At 41.2% G+C, this 14724-nt stretch overlaps 1 protein-coding gene across 2 annotated transcripts in view; it reads right to left on the bottom strand.

The window, feature by feature from the left end:
* The window catches only part of DIP-lambda (Dpr-interacting protein lambda), a 38958-nt gene that overhangs the window by 13146 nt on the left and 11088 nt on the right, over positions 1 to 14724 (bottom strand). The window contains exons 1-2 of one of the 2 annotated variants that reach the window (XM_076692404.1): positions 6193 to 6210; positions 1043 to 1104 (exon numbers count right to left, since the gene is read on the bottom strand). The gene's annotated coding sequence lies outside the window, so the exon portion shown is untranslated. Of the gene's footprint in view, positions 1 to 1042; positions 1105 to 6192; positions 6211 to 14724 lie in introns of those variants that run through there. The other variant, XM_034315549.2, reaches the window with a different exon arrangement.

Raw genomic sequence — 14724 nt, 5'->3', positions numbered from 1 at the left:
AAGCCAAAGAGCTTTAGACCCGACTGCGACTGTAGAAACGAAAAACTTCCTATTCAATTTCACAATTTTTTTCCGCTACATAAATTCAAATTGTAAAATGTCCAGCGAATCGTAAGTTTTCTCCTTAAGTAACGACTCGGTCCACCCTTTCTCGATCTAGCGGATATATCTGTTGCATATTAAACCGTAGTTTAATCAACGGGTTGATAACATCAAATTGCTATCATTTCAAACACGTATATGTTTATTTAATCGTTAAAGTTTCAATTCGCAGTGCGATTCGAATGCTGTATAATTCGGTAAATGTTATATCATGATTAAATATCGATTCGATAAACGTTCGGGAATTATTTTTTTTATCGTGTTATCGAACAGGAGAATAAATACACGATCGAAGGTAAAGACAGAAATTAGCACTAATTAGTCGACAGGTGGGTTTGAAAAAATTTATCTAAAATTCTTTTGCCGGCGGAAAATTGTATGTTGCAATTGGTAGGATCCGTTGTTAGGATATATCGAAATATTGGATATCATTAATCTGAATCCAGAGAAATTGTACGCTCAGGGATTTTTATGTAACCAGTATCTATGGAAGGTGGGGGCGGGTATTACCGCGGATTTTGTCAATGGTGCAACCTTCCTTTATAAATCTCCGGACCATCCACTTGTGCCAGAATGAATCTAGAATATATTCAAACGAAGTTCGTTGGAAGAGAACGGTTGAATATATCCCCGCGCCTAGAACACATAGGTATGTACTCTAAAAGTGACCAAGTACACCAAGGATTCCGCTGGAAATGAATTTAACGAACTCAATTAAAATTAAGTGGTCGGATAAAAAGATAAACGGGTGGAAACTTTGTTGAAATTAAACGGAAAAGCTAACTGTTTGTTCGCGGAAAGTTTAGAATACGACTTGTCGTGTTGCAGTTATAAAGATTATGCGGTTCAATTATGAAAATTGAAACGATTACTTAATTATTTAGTCGACGAATACTAAGAAATTACTGTGAAAGATTAAATAGTAGCGTTGGTGACTTACCGTGTTGTAACATGAGGCACCCTTCTTCCAGCGGAATTTATATCGAGGACCTCATCGTTCACCTGCAAATAAATTAAAAGAATTATTAATCTGAAGTTTATCGGAAAGGCTGAAAAAAATCTGCCAAAAATAAAGATAAAAATTTATCAACTCGATAACTAATATTTATCGTATAAAAATATATATTTTTCAATTAGTGTTCTGTTTTTAATATCAAGTCCTAAATTAGTAAAAATGGAGCTGCATCACTTTAGCTGCAAATTCCTCAATTTACCTCTCACTTATAGATACATTGTACGCGTGTAGGTTTAACAATGAAGTAGATTGTGGAAAGGATATCGGAAGAGTGTGCTTGGGAAAGATGGAACCCCGTGGCGTGCATAATTGGTGAGTTACCGGTGAATCGAGCGAGTGCTCGGGCTGGTACGCAGCTAAGTTAACGTACACAAGCAGCAAACTGCAGTGGCTGGAAAACCCGGTAACCCTAGGTAGCGCGTCTTCTCCACTGCCATCCATAATTACACTCTCAACGTAGTAACTGCGTTTTCCGTGCTCGAGATAGTCGCGCGCCCATTGTGAATGCACCGGTGTGATGCCGTGAATGCAACGACGACGACGACGACGACGACGACTGAAAAGCAAACCGCGGCGCGGACCGGGCGCAATCTTGCCAACACGCCGAGGATAACTGTTTTCACGCCAGTATCGTTGCACTTCCGAAAATGTGCTCGCAAACTTGCGCCCACACTTCCGCACCCTTCCACACCAAATCTAATTACATTATAACTTCTTAATTATTCGAAAGCGTCGTTACAGCAAACAAACTGGATAACGTATTGCTTGATTTCGAACAATCTATTTGCCGTTCTTTAATCAAATACGGCATCGAATAAAATAATCGTTGAATCTCGGTTACCCGACCCGATTTTTGTGGTTCTTACACGTCTCGCACCTTTGTTACGGGTACAAGTTGCCTATCGACGATATTCTTTTTTCCTCTTTTCTTTTTTATCCTTTCATCGATAGAACGAATTGAAACAATGGAGGGACGAAACACCGAGTTTCCTCTTTTCCCGGTGGTAATTTTATGGAAATTACTTTGAAACGTTTTACACGAAACGAACTAATTTCTAAATTCGAAATCTCCAGCGCAGCCCATTCTTCGCCCGAGACCAGCGAAAACTCCGTCACGTTTATGCATATGCGACAACACGTAGCTGCATGTTACAAATTTGCATGTTTTATTAATGAATGGAATTTTCATACTACTCGATAGAAAAACTGCTCGCTCGACAGATTTCAACCGCGTTTCAAGCGCAACGCCTCGTTTCAAAGTTGGTCACAACGTATAATTATTCACACGTTTGTTACTATTTTTATTATTTATTACCATACGCGAAGCACTCGTGTCGAAATCGCGTGGAGTCATCTTTTTACGCGAAGCAATGATTTTTCTTCCTCGTTTTTCTTATCCCTCCGGCGGATAAACGTCTGTTCGAAGCGAGTGGAAGCTTATTTTCCACACGCAGCCCCCGCCTCTTTCACCGAATACAGTATTCGTTCAGCGTTTTTACGTCGCAACCTACTCGTTTATTGCCCGTTATACTCGAACAGTGTAAGTTCGCGATTTATTCCCGCGATCTCTCCGAAAGATCTTTCGGATCGTGCCGTTTGAAATTTATTTCCGGTACTTTCGAAAGAAGACCGTTCGGTAATACCGCGGCTTCGTCGAATTGTTATTGCGATCCTCCAAGTTTTCAGAATAGCGCAATAGCCGTCGAGCCAACCCCCTTCCAAACAGGTTCGCGCTACTTTCTAAACCAACTGCCTGCGTCCGCGGAGAAACAGGGGCCAACGGTTTTCTCCGACAAAATGGCCATACGTAAATCCGTGCAACAACTATGGCGACGCTTCCTTTCAAACTTATATTCCCCGCAAGTTCGAACGATTTTCTTCGATCACTCTACTTTACCATCGGATATCTAATGTTTTATTTATTAATGTACCAATGTTTTCTCCTACTTTTCTTCCATTTGATCGCTTATGATTTTGTTGTCAAGCTCGTTGCCAGTTTCGTATATTTATTAATCCATAAACACAGAAGAATAATATCGAGGACAATGAGGCGTTTACTTTTGACTCTGTTCCGACGGTGGGCCATCCGATCGTCATATTCCATTTTCGGCTCATTACATCGCGGCGACGAGCGTGCGTTTGAATTTTCATACGATTCGGAACGTCACGCGAATTAGCCGTATTACCCGGGTCAATCACATGGTTATTTTGATAGTCACCGAATTAATGCATCCCTAAACATCGCCGATGGATTACGATACGTCGTAGATAAACGCGTTTTCCGTTCAGGAAACTGAACGTTCGAGCAAATCGACTGGAACGAATTTATTTCCGCGAAGCAATCGATACGATCGAATAATTTTCGTCGACGATACGCGTCGAGAGTATGGCTAGTTTATTAAACGGCAAAGGTTCGGCTTCACAGTTATCACGGATACAATCGACGAGATATTTGTGTTGCAAATATCCGTTTGTACCTTCGATAAGAGAACGTTGTTACGTCTGATTCGCGGCATTCCCTCCGGCCTCGGTCTGTTTCAATCGTCAAAGTACCAGCCAAAGCACGCTTTAGTCTTATTAATCGCGTCGACAAGGGGATGAAGAGAGGGTTACGAGTTACCATTGATTCGGAGTACCTTCGAAGGTTCTGTAGAGGTCGTTGTCCAGTGATCTGATTCGGTGAAAATGGATCAGAGATGGTCATTTTACGCGTATAGGAGATCGATATGCCTATTCGGTCAATGGTTCTTGTATGGTAAATGGAAAATTGTTTGGAGGCGAGTTCCTTCGCGATACCTGTTGTGTTGAACATGTTACGGAGGAATCGCCGTATCACCGATGTAAAAATTAAAAAAGAATTTTGCAAATCCGATAGTTCGGGTATCCGATATTTTCGAAGCTTGTAAAAGATATTTTCCATTTGATGTCGAACAGAATCGAAAGAAAAGTAGAATGCATTGTCGAAGTAAAATGCCTCAGTGGTTAATACGATGAAAAGGAGTAATGTAAAAAAGAGGATGTAGGGGCGCGGCAGCATAAACGAAGCCGCGTTACTAGGAGCAGTCTGCATTCGAGACGTCCATTAAACTCGCAACCCTTTTATCGAGTCTGACCCGCGCCACGGCGTGCTCGAGGAAAGGACGGGCTCCTCTTTTCTCTTTTCTCCGGTTACTTTCAAATGGTTCGCGATCGTCGTGTCAAATGGCGTCGAGTTGGTGAACAGTAGGATATAAAAGGTGGAAAGGAGAACGGGAAAAGAGCGTAGCTATATGGATAGAAAAACAGCAGTACAGATAGACGAGTCAATAGACCGTGGTAGAGCAACAGCAACGGTACAGGGGAAAAAGAGTCGAGGTGGGTAAACTAGGAAGCTTAAAAAGTCGACGAAGCTGTTACAGCAAAAGGGGACGGTGCGCGGTTGGATATCGGCCTAGGAAGGCGACAATCGACGCGCTGCTATTCTATCAAAAAATAAACGTTGGACAGTGTGTAATTAGAATTTCCCTAATGCACGCGATACGTCAAAATCCGACCATGAATATACGAGCCACCGCAACGTACACGGTCATAAATTCATGCGTTGGCAGGCAGTGAACTGGCGTCAACGGTGCTTCGTCGATGATCGAGTGGAAATGAGACGCATAGATAGGGATAGCAAAGAGGGACAGAGGGAGGATCGTGAGAGTGAAAGAGAGCAGAATCAAGTAGCTAGAGGGAGGAACAGAGAGACGGGTAGGCGGGATCAATTGGACCAAAGAGGAAGAGGGTTGGTCTCTGTTTGAACGCGGATGGACGAACACGGATACAGCGAATGAGATCTATATATTATATAGAATGCCGCAGGACATACAGGCTGATGTATAGGTACTCTAGAAGGAAGAGAACAGCTAACGGGGAGGGTTGGTTCGCGTGTCGCGTCGCGTCGTGTCGCGTCGCATCCCGTCGCTGTAACCGAGAATCACAAAGGTAGGAGAGCGCGAGCGGTTGCGTACACGCGCACAGAGTACGTAAACCGAGCGTAAGTAGAGCTGTGTACACAAGGGGGTGTCGAGGTTAGCGAAGCGACCCTCCATACACGAATATATGCATATTCAGGACTTGTTATGTAGCTGGTGATATGGCTGCAGGTAGGTCTGTGTGACGCGGTGGACCACGCCGGAGATACTGGGGGATAGCCCAGTGACGGACTGCCGGACATCCGACCTGTTACCCCCTCGAGCGTCCTCCGCGTAAGCCGTCACCGCCTGCACTCCTCCTCTTCCTCCTCTTCCTCCTCGCTGGCTTCCTACCCCCTTTACAGCGGATCCGAGCAGAGTCGTGCGGGCTGTTGCCCGACAACCTACTCTCCGTTCCTATCACTTGCGCCCCTTTATCGGCGATAGTTGATGCCTGCTCGCTACCCCGTGACCGGCGTGACCGCGTATGCTCCAGTTGAGATCGGTAGCGATCGTGCTGGTGCTTTGGTCCGGTTACGTTGATATTTCGACTCATCGGATTGTCAGATCGCTTCCACGAATGGTTTTAGTAGATATCAATTTTGACATTGTCATATACGCGCGTAAATGGAGCGTCAAAACTCTCTTTGAAACGCTTCGAGTACTCTCGTGCTTGCTCAAATAACTGTACAGATATTAGGGGTGGGCGAGAATCCGAAATCTTGGCATTCTTGCACTTTAAACGTTTACTGTTGAATTCTGATAGAAGGGAATTGACAACACAGGTTTTAGAAGATAACTTAGAGGTTTCCTTTATTATTATCTTTAGTTTTATTTATTTATTATTATTTATGTGGCTATGTATTGCACTTTGGTAGTGAATACTAAATTATGACGACCCTGTGATTTTGCGAGGTTTTTATATTTTATCGGTGGGGATGAGTAGTGGTAAGGACAATGATCAAGGAAGGGTACGAGATACAGAACTAGGAACCAAGATTAGTACTAGAACTACCGACATTTGATGCGCACTAATTTTTAATCTGAAAATAATACAGAAAATTAAGTAAATACGGGATAAAACATAATTTAATGTATATAGTGGGCGATCAAATTATTATGAACAGATGGAAAACTTACATATTTTATGTTTCCGGTGCTATTATGTATTTCATAAAAGTGAAATAGGAGGCTAGTCTCCCATTCCGCGAGTCTTGCCACTCAAGCTGTGCGCTGATTTTTCAATTTTCAACAACGAAATGTGATTAAACTATTGATCCCATCGAAAAATGCCACAGAACTTTTCACTTCGATTTTTTGTGATCTATCCAACGGTGTAGAGGTCTTCAGAGTATTTTCTAACACCCTGTATATCCATTCTTTATCTCGACAATGGTCAACAAACATTCCAGCAAAAATACCTCGATAAAATTTATAAATTAAAATAAGAAACTTGAAACCAATTATTTTGACTGGTTTGGTAGTTACAGTGTTAAGATGTTTGGTTGAGGCTGAGTCTATGGTGTTTGTTACGTTATGACTTGGTCGTGTTTATCATCCAACATCACTAATCAGAGTACAATAAGGATAGAATTGCAACGGAAGGGTGACATTCGTTCTATCGTTACAGCCGGAAATCCGGGATTGGCGATAAGTTGGCGCGAAACTTTTTAGACGACCGTGTGACATCTTGCGTCGGCATTCTCATGTATCTTCGGTAGTACGCTTCGGGCAATGATCAGGAACCAAGCTACGTGCTCGACATCTTCAACGGTTCCCTGAAACGCGAAGGATTTCGCTTCTGCTCTGAATGAGCTTCCAACTATTCTCCTCCCTGCCGACGCCATTCCCTCAGCCCCTTTTTCATCCTCTCGCAATTCCCCTCCCCTACTATCGAGTAGTTTCCACAGCACGTGGACTTTACTTCGCTAAAGTTTCATACGAAAGTGCTTGCAAACGTGTGACGATTAGAAATGAATCTGGTCGATACGTTCGTAAGGCATTTTTGATGCTGAAACGCAATAAATGTCGGACCTTTTCAACTTTATTTCTCACCTACTTCACGCCCGGTACAACTACCCTTCCTGCTCGTAATTCTTTCTTGTCAGCGGCTCTTTTACGCTCGCTTTTACCAGCAAATACAATGCTACGCGATATACAATTAGAAGAAACATTTTTCGTTCGACACGTTTTCGTTTCGTTCGGACTACATTTTCAACCACCTAACTTTGTTCCCGATATCGTTATTCAAAGATCAATTAGATTTCAGCCTAAAATTCGATGTATTTTTTTTATACGCTCGCCGTTAACGTTGAAAATTTCATTTGAACGAGAAAAATTCATGTTACAAGAGTGCGACAAAAACGCTACATGGATTCCAGCATACCTCGTTAAACTTTCAGTAGCGAGTGAACTCGGTAACCGGGCACAGAGATGCCAGGAATTCCATTATAAAAAGCGCCCAGTATGTGCATGTTTGAATGTACTTCGACTTACTACGATTTTTCCCCCGTACTCTTCCCCGTGCATTCCTTTCAAAGCACACTTTGTGAATGATTTCATCGTTACAATAAAGAAATCTCTTAGTGCTTTCAACTAATCACCATTCAGAAAAATGGCAAATAGAACATTTTAACTAAGGAGGGTAGCACCGGGTGATTAAAAGATTGTATCGTATAAATGTTGTTACAAGTATCAAAAATATTCATTTGTTCGAGTTTCAAGCATTAACCAAATGTTGCGATAAAAAGGTAACAAAAAAAAAGAAATTGATAAAGTAAATTATTCTTCAAATCGCTCAGATTTCAAGGTATTCAATGGAGAACGTAGTCGTTGAAAGCGTAACGTTGGTGAACTCTCAAAGAAAATCCGAATTTTCAGAAAAGAATGGTGGAAACGTGAGGCTGCTTGATATTCGAAATGCGAGAAGGAAAAGGATAGCGAACGAGGAAGTAGAGCGAGGGAAAAAAAGGGGAGAATATCGAGTAAAATTTTGGGGATAAAACGGTGAGAGGAGACGGATCGCTTCTCCGTCAAACAAAGCGAAATCTGTGCGTTTTTGACGTGCAACGTTCGGCAGCTTCGGCGATGCGTGAAAACGTTTACGTTTCGTAGTATTAATTTTAACGAATCGCAACATGCAATTGCAACGAGCGGAATACCTTCGATCTTGCAAACGGTGTACGTTTCGATGCTTTATTGGTTAACTTTATTCATTGAAACATTAACAACGAAGCGGAACGCGGTGTATCGCAATCAATGCCTCAGTCGCGGTTGCATAGTTTGCGGATCTCAATTTCCGTATCAGTTTAGTTTCCTATTTATACCGACGGCTAGCAGTAAAGCCGCGTACCTTTTAAAACCCGAATGCCCGCCTCCGCAACGTATACCTTCTATGCGGTATACGTTTACGGCCGAAAAATTAGGCAAACCTGCTTTTGCCTCTGCGTTTGCTTCGCCTTTCTACCTACGAGCATACGTGCCTACGAGACTACGAAGCTTTACCGTCGAAACAGCTTTTCATTCCCGATCGTACAGAGCGCGTCAAAGTGTACAGAGAATAATTTCGAAATTCACCGGCACGCCTGTTAGTCTAGTTTCGAGTAAACTTTAAAGCAAATCGAAATATGTATTCTGATTATTTTTAATTTCAGAGGAAAGTGGTATGTTAGGTGTTAATATCGGGGGTCAACTGACCATTCTGACTCCCTCGAGTTGCGCTGCTGCATCTGTTGCCAGGATAATAATGTAGGATGCCGGCGGAAAAATTATGGCATTTCGTTTCGGGTACCGTCCACTAGAACTCGTCAGTGGGGCTGATTGTAGACGGTCCCTGCCCTAGCCGCCTGGGTTCTATGTACAATCATACATATATTTATCTTGCGGCCATCATGGGAAAGAGGCCCAAGGGCGCCTGGGGCGCCATACTATGCTTATAACCCCCACAATAAGTATAGAACTTAATCATCGAAAACTGGCGGGAATAGAAAGAAGAGGAAGATTAAGTGAGAGAATCGTGTCTTTTAGCGACTACTTGACCGATCCCTGCTCTCGACGACGACATTCATCGTGACGTGGACGTATTGGAAACGATGGCAAAGTCAGAACTTCCGAGAATAGAATCTGTTGAAAAGTTCTCTAGTGGTTTTATAAAGAGCTGCCTTTCCCGATAGAAGACCAACAAATCCGTCGCGGAATTAGCGTGCACGATAGATTTAATTTTTTTCCTTTTAAAATTCCTACTTACACTTAGTTAGTAACGGTAGCTTGAATATTTTTGTACAAGTCCAAGAAGCAACACGTAAACACGCGGGTTTTGAGAAATATTCGTTTGATTTAATTTAAGCTCACTTCGGCGAGCGTTTGCTTCTTCTCGAGCAACACAATTTTCAAGTTACGTCGCTGCCTAAACCGATTTAGTCCCGTCTCGTGCTCCTTTTATCAAATTAGTGTGTCGCGAAAGGCGGAAAAGCAGAATCAAGATCCTTGCTGTCGACTTAACCATTCGGCTCGCAACACTGTTAGAATAGACTCGTTATTACCTGCGCTGAACGTTTTCGAAAATATCTTTCGCGAACATTGTACATCTAAAAAGGCGATGCCTTTAAACCATCGTATATATTTTACATCCCTTGAATCTCTCGATGCCACAACTAAATCTATTTTTACTTTCAAGCAATTTCACGTGTAATCACAGTGGCCCTCAGGGTGGTTCGTTATTGGAGGTGAGTAAACTTTCATTTCAGGTGTATGAGATTCTCAGCAAATATCCTCTCCTCTCTAGCCATTCTTCCTCGTTTACATTCATCCGATCGTAATTTAATATCGCTAACCGTTTTGTTAAACTGATATGGAAATCGATTCGAATGGAATTTTAATTAATTACGCGTTTCATCAATTTCTTATTTACAAATAACCGAAATATTTACCTCTATAACCAATAACGTACCTTTTTATTTCTTCCCTAACACCATCACTGAATATCCGTAAAAAGTTAGATGATCGATTAACTGGTTTTTCAATAATTTACTGTTAATCTCGATGAAAAGTTGTCACGATCTTCCTCCTATCGCCGAATAGAAGATCTTAAATCTTCGGAAGAGAGAAAAGAAAAACGAAAGAGGAGAAAGTGGTCGAGTAGAGCTCTATAAAATTCGGCACTCCATGAGCCGCAAAATGAAGTCTGGTTAAGGAGAAAGATCCGTGAAGGACGATGGATTGAAGAGGCAGAGGCAAATGAGAGTGGGTCGGATACCGGCGTCGAAGAAAGTTTTAAATTGTGCTAGGAAAGGCGAGCGATTAGTGGATTATAAACATACTGAAAACTTCTGATGGGATTAGCTTCTTTAGAAGAGGGGTCGAAAGTGGTTTGGGTAGCTTTTGGCAGGTTCGTATAGCGCGGGGAAAGCACTTGATGCTCTTTTCCATTTCCTTAGTTCGTAAAAAGGAAGCATTCGAATTCCTACTCTTCTAGACCTATTTTACGATCAACTATGCTTCTACACCCTTCTATGGTGCATCCATACGCCTGTAACTAGGTACGAACTGGAACTTAAATTTTTACCGAGAAATTAGTGATATGACGGGCCCTAATTTTAATTAATTAAGCCCTAAATCCCTCTTGGCTCACCGAAAATTTTCCCCAATGGCAAGTCCGCCTCTGCTTACGACCATATCTAATTATAATACCAATGATAAATATGTTTGTTCATTACGGTAGCATGCTACATCTAATTGTAGATCGCAAAAATTAACCGCGAATGCAACGAAAATATATCTGGTGCGCAGCTGTACGTTGGTAGAGCAATCCGAAAGTTGCGGGCAATAAATTTCGACGTGCTATACACTTTTCTTCTTCCAACGTTTGAACCGCAATAACTGTAAGAGAAAATATAAAACTGCTGCGGATAATGTCTGGAAAACTTTTTCTTTTTTCTTCTTTTAAATAATTAACAGCATGTAATTTAATTTAAAAGTTGGTAAAATTAATTTTATACTTAATTCGCGTTACTGAAAAATTGCTTTAACGTCGTATTAAATACATATACCCGTAACAAATATTCCTCCATTAAGGTATTTAAACGATTTTATTTGCTTTTTTTTTTTAGAATTGTCTGGTTAATCGTTCGTTCTTAACGATATCTCGAAAAAAGTAAAAAGCATCTAATTCGATACCTTAATCCACCGAATTACTTCCTGGAAAGCATTACGGCCCAAATTCCCGGAAATAATCCTTATTTCCGTCCATGTGCAAGAGAGGGTATTACATACCCCACCTACATTTATAGCTGCACGAGAACATTCGAGTTTTCTCTTGCTTTCTACGGATAATTGTTATCTGCTTCGTGTCTACACTCGCGTCTACCATTTTCATTCTGTTGTTTCCAATAATGAAATTTGCATTTATCGAACTGCTTTTCACCGAAAACACTTTATTCTTTTCATTAAGTATCGGCGTTCGAAATATGCTTGCTAAGCGCCAAGCACAAGGAGTGACGAAGGCGCCCTCTTTGCAAAGGAGTTAAGCTTAGGTTAGGTTAGCTTAGGTTAGGTTTTATGCGCGATCTCGCGCAACGTTTTCGTTGCAAATCATAAAAATTAGCTCTGCTATCTTTGTTAACACGTTGACTGCCATGGTAGTCACTGGAGATCTACATCTCAAATTTTTTACAATTCAATAATTAATAAAAGAAAAGAGAAGGCAAACTTTAAATAATTTCGGTATTATACTAATAATGTAAGGTACCGATTTAAAAGTTTTTATTTGAAAATTATCTGATCATTTCTTTGATAATTACAGGTTTGGTATGTCTGACTATACATGGTCTTTTCTACTGTGGCAGTGAATGTGTTCTCTTTTCCTTAGGGGATAAAATAGCTTCCCATTTTGAGTTGTCACAGCAGCTAAACAACTGATAGCATAATTCAGAAATAACGCTTTCCTAGATAAAAGAGACCTACTCTTACATTTTATTTTTCCAAGTATTTCAAGATTTATGATTTTTTAGCTGTGTCACTATTCATGCGAACCGTGTATATACATATGGAAGATAGAGAAACGTATAGGTGCACAATATGCAGTTGGTGCAGCACAGAAGCAGATGCGCGAAGAAAATGCAGGGTGTCCCTTTGGCAGTTTGCATTCTTTTTCTTTTGTGATGTAAGAGCAGTGCTCGAAACGAAATCTATTGTTTCCAGTCGTCGAGCACGAAGCCGTATCAGCAGGGGAACTACCTACTCCACCACTCGAGTGCCCTTGAACGACCGACCTGACGATTAAGCCGAAAAGTGTCTTGAAACTACTCGAACAGAGAGGCAAATGACGGATCGAGAATCTCTTGAAACCAGTTTTGTCCTGCGTTTTGTGTATTGAAACGGTTGAACCGCATCGAATCCCGTATCGCCGCGCCGTATCTGATCCGGTTAAGTGGAGCCTCGATGACGATTTTTACCCTTTTTGCTCGCACCTTTGGCGATAGATTAATGCCGAGTGTCGAAGGGCTGATTGTGGCCAATTTTTTTCTACCCTTGATCTTTTAATTTACAACTAAAGATTTTGTTACAAGCCGCGTTTAATACATGAAAATCATGTTAAAATTTTTCTATCGAGACAGAAGGGAATCAGAGCGAGTGCTCTCTCTCTCTCTCTCTCTCTCTATACGATAAATTGATACTTTTAACAAGGAGATAACCGTACTCGTTGAACGGCAACGAAAGAACGTCTGATCGAAGAACTTTCCTCGCATCAACGGTACGTCGAACATAATTATCCGGGAATCCGTCGGTGAACTTGGATTACCGTCGAATCCGGAGCAACAGTGGCCTGGCAGGAAGCCCATAGCGTTTCAGTTGCCGCTTTTTGAATCTTAATAAATTATCCGTCGACCATGGACGATCAGAGAAGGGTGCGCGAGCCTGGTTTAGCGCAGATCTATCGGCATGCTCATTAATCACCCGATATACACTATCGCTCAAAAGTTTCGACCACCCTATGAATCTTGAATAAAACGGTATATTCTTTCTTCTTTACCTTTCCCTCTTTCTTTTTACTCAGAATTACGTTAGCCAAGAAATAACTTTATTCACTTGAAAGTTTCTGTTTAACGAATGAAACAACAAAGAAGATCGTTCTTGCACAGCTTTCGTGTTAAACGATTGGTAAACGATGCAACTATTCTAATTGTAAGTAAATATTGATATATCCAGTAGAATGAGCAGGCGCGTAAAGAAAGTCACGAGTTTGCCTACAATTGATAGTAAAGTGGAAAGTTTTGAACGGTAGTGTATATATAGATATATCCTGGTTCGTCGCCACCGATAATCGGCCGTGCCACAGCCAACCAGGGAATTTCGGGAACGGGCATACGGTTCTGGCTCGAATATTATCGGCATATCGATTTCGCACACGTACCTATCCCTTCCCTCCTCTTCCCGTCCCTTTACTTTTCCCCCGTTTCAATCGTTTCGTTAACTGACCCAAAATAATCCTTTTCAACTTTTCCTTGTTTACTCTTGTGACGCGAACGCGAGAAGGTGCACTTTCACCGGTTGCACTGTGTCGATGCCAAATAAGATACTTAACGCGTTGAATGCCTTAGGGGGAGGGATCAGTGATCCGCATTGCAAATTAGGTACACTTAAATTTTAAAAAAAAGAAAAAAAATATATTATTTTGAATAGCGTTTCGGAAATTTGCTATTAGATACTCTAAATATTTCTCTATTTCTGTTGGCATGGAAGAAAGGATAAAATTCCTCGTGTTATGATTTTCTCTCTAAGATAGAGCAGGTTTAAGGAAATAAAATAAGCAACGTAAATTAATTTTTCATAACTACGATTAGATGTAGGTTTAAAAAGGATAATCCACGACCGCGCGGTCCAATGTTGTGTCATTTGACGTGGAATGGCCCGTATACGGGTAGATGTACACGTGTGTGCGTGTAGCGTGTATCCTGAAAGCATTTTCAGCCACTAAAAGCATCCAGGAGAAACTTTGTTGTTCCGCTTCTATGGAAAATCTTATTGTCCGTTTATAAAGAGTGCCGCATCGTCATCGGCTGATGTAATTTCTCTTGCAAAAACAAGCCGGAAACAGGATGTATTAAACAGCATTTAAGAAAGAAAGAAGGGATAAATTTATAAGAAAGCGTGACAGGGATTCTGAAAAAGCAGAGAAGCTAAGAAGGACATATTTTTCGGTGCTGTAAATAAGACGTAGGAAAACTATAATTTCAACTGGAAAATGTAATTTTCTTCATGAACGGCATTAAATATACGACAAAGTATCGTAGATAATTTTTGTGTAAAATTACAGTTGCGGCGCCGATTATCTGAAAGCTACGAAACGCCGCGCCGTAGTAGGTTGCGGAAAAAGTCGAAGGAGGAACGTACATATAAAACAGAGCGTCCTGAAAGCATTTTGCCCGTTAAAAGCATCGAAGAGAAAATTCGTTCCATTTTCTATGGAAAAGGCGCGGCGCCGTGAAGCGTGCTCAATCGTATCCATCAGGTATAATCGTTCTTGAAAAAAGACGATTAGCACACGACTTAACTCGATGGAAATTGGAAGAAACTGTTTCCCTTTGTTTAAAATCCTACCAGTTGCCGTGAAAACTGATGGGATTAAATGATACCCTTCAATCGATTTTAACGATCGGTATTATACATTTCAAA

The sequence above is a fragment of the Osmia lignaria genome, chromosome 15 (assembly GCF_051020975.1).
Source record: "Osmia lignaria lignaria isolate PbOS001 chromosome 15, iyOsmLign1, whole genome shotgun sequence".
NCBI classification, from domain to species: domain Eukaryota; kingdom Metazoa; phylum Arthropoda; class Insecta; order Hymenoptera; family Megachilidae; genus Osmia; species Osmia lignaria.
This window is presented reverse-complemented; position numbering and strand designations above follow the sequence as displayed.